This window comes from Chenopodium quinoa, unplaced genomic scaffold, assembly GCF_001683475.1.
Source record: "Chenopodium quinoa cultivar QQ74 unplaced genomic scaffold, ASM168347v1, whole genome shotgun sequence".
Classification (NCBI taxonomy): Eukaryota; Viridiplantae; Streptophyta; class Magnoliopsida; order Caryophyllales; family Amaranthaceae; genus Chenopodium; species Chenopodium quinoa.
In genome coordinates, this window is record NW_018743920.1 from 1389129 (window position 1) to 1395128 (window position 6000).

The following is a 6000-nucleotide window of genomic DNA, read 5'->3' on the forward strand; positions in this document are numbered from 1 at the left end:
AACCAATAAAGAAATGGATAAATAAATTGCTTATTTTAATTTGATTACGCATCAAACGGGTTTCCCACCAAATCCCTGCCCCAAATAAATTGAGGTAAACTACACCGGGAGCTAACCGGGTAGGCAAATGCCACATGAAGTGACTGGACGTCCTGCGCATAAAATAAATAAAAGGAAAATACAGCGTCCTGTACTTCCAGTAGAAGTCATGGTTAAATATAAAACCCCATAACTCCCCCACCCCATATGTTCATACTCAAGGTATATACGTTCCAACAGTTTTGGTGCGTAATCTCTTTCACTTTACATTGTTTACATATTTTTAGACTTGGTGACAACTCTTAAACCATAACACAATCAATCATAATAAATCATTCAAGCAATCAAACATACCAATTTAATTCTTGAATAATTAGTGACCACTAATTTAATGTTGAATCCTTTTTAAACTACCTCGGTGTTAAATAACACCTTAAGTGCATAAAGCACCGCAAATCCTATCCCTCGGTGTTTAGAACACCTTAAGTGCACGTAGGCACAGCAACATAATTTATCCCTGTGTACTAAGACACTTAATAGCTCAATTCCCATGCTTAAAGCATCAACAAAAATTATATGAACTACTACAATAAAATTTCCTTTTTATATTCCAAACCAAACTAAACATTTAGTTTAATTAAACATGCTCTCAATCATGCCAATAATAAAAGTTTAGTTCATATTCAACACACCAATATGATTAATTCCAATCATTAATCCATCATAAATAATTCATACATTATAAATCAATCACCAATATCAATCCAATCACCAATTCCAATTCACACCTAACATGATATTACCATAGAATTAATTATACAAAGCTTAGCATGCTTCTATATACTTAAATAATTACCGAATACGCAAACGTACCTTGAATATGTTCTCAAAATCGTCACGACTACACAAAATCATTCACTTGGAAATCTCCTACAACCCAAAATTACAGAGAGACATTAATAGTTATACAGTATAAATTTCCAGCAATATATGCACTCTTTAAATCACTCATAAACCCTCTAAAACAAGCTGAAAATTTAATTTAAAACCCCTACTTTTATTCCCAAATATTGGGTAATTAAAAATCCCTTCAGAAAACATAATTATAACCTTTATATAAAAATTTCAGCTTTATAAAAACATGTAAAATTGTTGTAATTATGTTTAAAAACATCTAATTTAATAGTTTCAATCACCTTCAATCAATTTCCATCAATATACATTAATTTAAAAACCTAGGGTTTTCAATTTGGGGTTTTTTAATTCAAAAACTAAATCTGAAAATTATATACATAATAATTATAATCAAACATCGTAAAAATCATCACACAACCCAAAAACGATAATTAAATCAAGGCTAGATTAGGATTAAAACAAAAAAAGAGTTTTTTTTTTTTTTCGAAAACACACGCACAACAAGGGGGAGAGGAGTGGTCGGTACCACCTCATCGCGGCTGCTGCTGCTACCGGCCCTGTGCTGGCGGGGCCAGCTATGGTGGTGGTGTGTGTGTGTGGTAGACCTGGCAAATGGGTCATTCGGGTCGGGTCACTTTCGGGTCGGGTCAATTTCGGGTCGGCTAACATTCGGGTCAGGTATGGGTCGGGTCTGGTCGATTCGGGTTTCAGGTCAACTTCGGGTCAGGTATCGGGTCAAGTTCGGGTCGGGTCAAGTATGTTCGGGTCATATTCAGGTCAGGTCAAAATCTGGTCGGGTCATGTTCGGGTTGTTTTATTTGTAATTTTATACGAATTATATATTTTTTTATTGTTATAATAAAAACTATCAATTCAGTTTATGAGCTTAGCTACGGTTGAAGATGAACAATTTGAGTTACTTTTGGTACAAGACATTTTAAGTTCAATTATAAGGTAATTTTAGTTCGGGACATGTCGGGTATTGGGTCTATTCGGGTCAATTTTGGGTATTGGGTCTGTTCGGGTCAAACACTTCGGGTCAATTTCTGGTCGGGTCAGTTTGGGTGCCGGGTCAGGTTCGGGTCAACTCCATTTTCGGGTCGGGTCAATTTCGGATTTCGGGTCAATGTTTTCGGGTCATGGGTCGGGTCATCGGGTCTGGGTCAGGATTGCCAGGTCTAGTGTGTGGTGATGTGTGTAAATTAAAAGGGGAGGGGGAAAATTAAAGGAGATAGAAAATAAGAGAAGAGAGAGAGAGTTTACCTTTGGGTGTTCACCACCTTGGACAAGATCTAACTTGCTTATAAGATGGGTATTTATACTCCCTCTCTAAAACCCTCCTAAGCTTAAATTCCCTTTCTACCCTTAATGATCCCTTCTCCTATTCAAACTAGTCCTTTGACTTTCTTTAAATACCATTGACTTTAAATTTCCTTTAATAAAATAATATGCCCCAAGGTTTCTAAATAATAAAATAAAATATTTCCAAAATAATTAAATAAATAAAAATGGACCTTTAATTAAAATAATTCTATTTAAATTAATAAAATAGCATAAATAATTCATTTCAAATTATTTAAATGCTTTATAAAATGATGATTTGAATTAAAATACGTATAAAAATACGGGGTATTACAGAAGTAGTCTAGTACAAATAGTATAAAATATTAAGGAAGACCGAAAAATTGATCTCACAAAAGGAATGAGTACGGTGTGTCGTGAAGCAAATTCACTGACTTGAAAACGAAATTTTGACGCAACCAGGGTGCTCAATTGTATTCGTCGACACTTTCCCTAAGGTTAACACATCACTTCCACTCAAAGACACTTTTGGGTGGAAGGTTGGAGTCAAGTAACTTATGCCCAATATAGAATATGTGTTTAGATTGTGTTTGATGTATCTTTCAAATGTATATAATCATCAGAAAAATCATCCTTCAATTTATAATGATGGATGGAGGAAGATAGAAGATCAAAAGAGAATATTTTCGTCAATGAGGGAATAAAATCATAATAAACCGGGTTGCTCTCGCGCCCGATCAGGCGGCAAAACTCCAGAATTTGCGACTCTTCTTGCGCCCGATTGGGCGCCCATATCTGACTTTTTGAATTCCCTTTCTTTATTCCAACAATTAAGTTAAATATTCATAAGCAGTTAGACAATTATAGTTATAAGCACATGTTTGCATGAAGTATTAAACATAATTAGCTTAGCTAGCACTAATTACTTCTTAATTAAAGAATTCATAAGTATGCAGTCAATTAAGTTTATATGGGGAATTATACATACATGTTGGTCCACTATATAGAGGGAAAAAATCCAATGTAACCATTGTAATGTTTTAGTGTCTATATAAACTAAACCCAACCAATCAAATTATATAGGGATATTTATTGACGAACTGTTGAATATGTTTCTAACCAATATAATTTAAAAGATATAATTATGGTACGAGTATATAAAATACAAAAGCGTTTTAATCTTTTAATTAATTCAATAAATGTTCCTAATAATCTGATTTGTTGTATCTTATTGTGATATTTTATTCTTTAATATTTTCGAAATATTTTTTAAAAAACTTTTTTGTGTAAGCGAGATTTGATCTTAGGTAAGGAGTACAGTATCACCCTTAAAACTTTAATCAAAATAACTTTGTTGACATCCACTTTGATAAACTACCGTGTTTAATACTTGTGTATATGTTGTATCATTTATTAATTTGTAATGAGTTTGATCTAGTTGTGAAAAGTCAGCATAAACTACAAAAAAATATACATTTAATTAGAACATATTTATAGGATAGAGAACACCAATCACCTTATTCAATTAATATGTTATTAAATTTAATAGAAATATTTTCAATTTAACAAAAATCAAATGAAGAGATTAAGGCCTAATAAGAACATAAATTAGGAAAAAAAAAAAGAGTAATTGATCATAAAATACTTGGAAACATAAAACCTACAAAACTATAAATCCAATGAAAATCATCACATGCCTAATTATTTGGAAAAGCCTTATTCCATAATTTAAGAATGTCAAACCAATTCAACGAAAAAACATGATTCAAGATCGATAACTCATGTGATGCCGGACTGTCGGGCATTCAACGTCAATTTTTATTATATGCAATTTGATTTCCTATAGGCACGTACAAGTTCTGTGCGCTTTAAGCCTCGCCCACACAAATTTGTTTTTGGACATCTTCTTAAAAAAACCTCATACTAATTAAAAATGTGAGCACTTATAAACTAGGAATAAGTATTTTGCCAATCCTCCGATGTGGGACTTGGGTTGAAATTCCAACACTACAAATTCAAGTGAATATGACAATGTATCACAAGGATATAGGACTATAGTATAGGAGTCTATTCATATCCAAATGAGTACATAAGACAAGAAATGGTGAGAATACATTTATACTTGGTGGTAAATAAAATACTTAGCATATAAGTATTATTTAACATAAATTGTTTGAAATTGTAGGAACCCAATCCATCTTAGTCACAATCCAACAATCATTCAAGCACAACAACATCTTGGAGGAGTTTTACCATATTTGTTTGTGCTGTGTATGGAATTTTTGTCAACTTCTCTCCGTCGGGCGGAACATCAGTCTTTATTTTCTGGCCTTCGAGTTTCTAGGGGTAGTCCTTCGCTTTCCCACCTCTTTTTTGCAGATGACTCGTTGTTATTTTTCCAGGTTTCGCCGCAGGCTTATGATAATGTTCTGGTCATCCTTGCTGCGTCCTGTTTTGCTTCCGGCTAGATGATCAATCTTCAAAAGTCCTTTGTTAAGTTTAGTTCGAATACTCCCCCTAACTACCGGGATTTTCTGTCACGCAGTCTTCGGCTTCAGTCGAAGGATTCACTTAGGACTTATTTGAGTATGCTTGTCGACCTGGGACGAAGTAAGGTTTCAGAGTTCAAGTTTTTAATTGATAAGGTTGCTCACCGCTTATCCGCCTTTGCTTCTTTGCGTCTGTCAGCAGCCGCAAAATTGGTTATTATAAATTCGGCGTTGGTGGCATCCTTTAATCACATTTTGGCTGTTTCCAAAATTCCGTCTTCGGTGGCTTCCCAACTTGATAGTTTATTAGCCAGTTTCTGGTGGAGATCTTCTGGTTCTACGAAGAGCTTGGCCTTGCGTTCTGCTTCTCTCCTGCATTTGCCAAAGGGTCGGGGGGGGGGGGGGGTGCTAGGATTACATAGTGTTGCCTGTTTTAACTCTGCCCTTCTAGCTAGTATTGGGTGGAGGATTGTAATACTCCGTATTTTTATAATATTTTTATATATATAAATTATTTATTTTATTTATTTTTATAAATCAAAATGATTCATTTCATTTTAAAAGAAATTAATTATTTAAAAATTATGTAAGTGTGTATAAAATAATATGAGTCATTAATTGAGGCAATAAAAGTGTTTTGAATTGAGTCATCTTTATTTAAATAGTTGGATCAACTTGTTGGGAATTTGAGGACACTTAAAAGTCCAACAAGTTGGCCCCAAAGGAAGAAGTTAAGGGGGAATAGGATTTAGTAATGACAGTCTTGTAATTATGAGTTTTTGTTTTAAAAGGAGAGTATAAATATTTTAAAACCTCAAGGTTTTTCATTCTAAATCATAATTGTCAGATTTCACAAAAATCCCAAAAGTTTTCTCTTTATTTTCTCTCTCCTTTTTCTCTTTCTTTTTCCTCTCTTTTTCTTTCTCTTTCCACACCTCTCTCTCTCTTCTTTTCTCTCCCACCGGCGCCACCACCGACCACCGGTTCTCTCTCCTCCTTTTCGGTTTGGTACAATAAAAATTTACAAAAAAAAAAAAAAAAAAAAAAAAACTCTTTTTCTCTTCCTAATTTAATTCTATTGTTTTGTTATTTTTAAAGCATGATTTTGATTGTGTTTTGGTATTAATTTTGGGTATTTGATGTTGTTAAATTATTCATATAATTTTCAGATTTTAATCAAATCAAAAACCCTAATTTACAAACCCTAGAATTTGGGAATTTATTGTTAATGGTTAGGGTTTGATCCTAGGTTGTT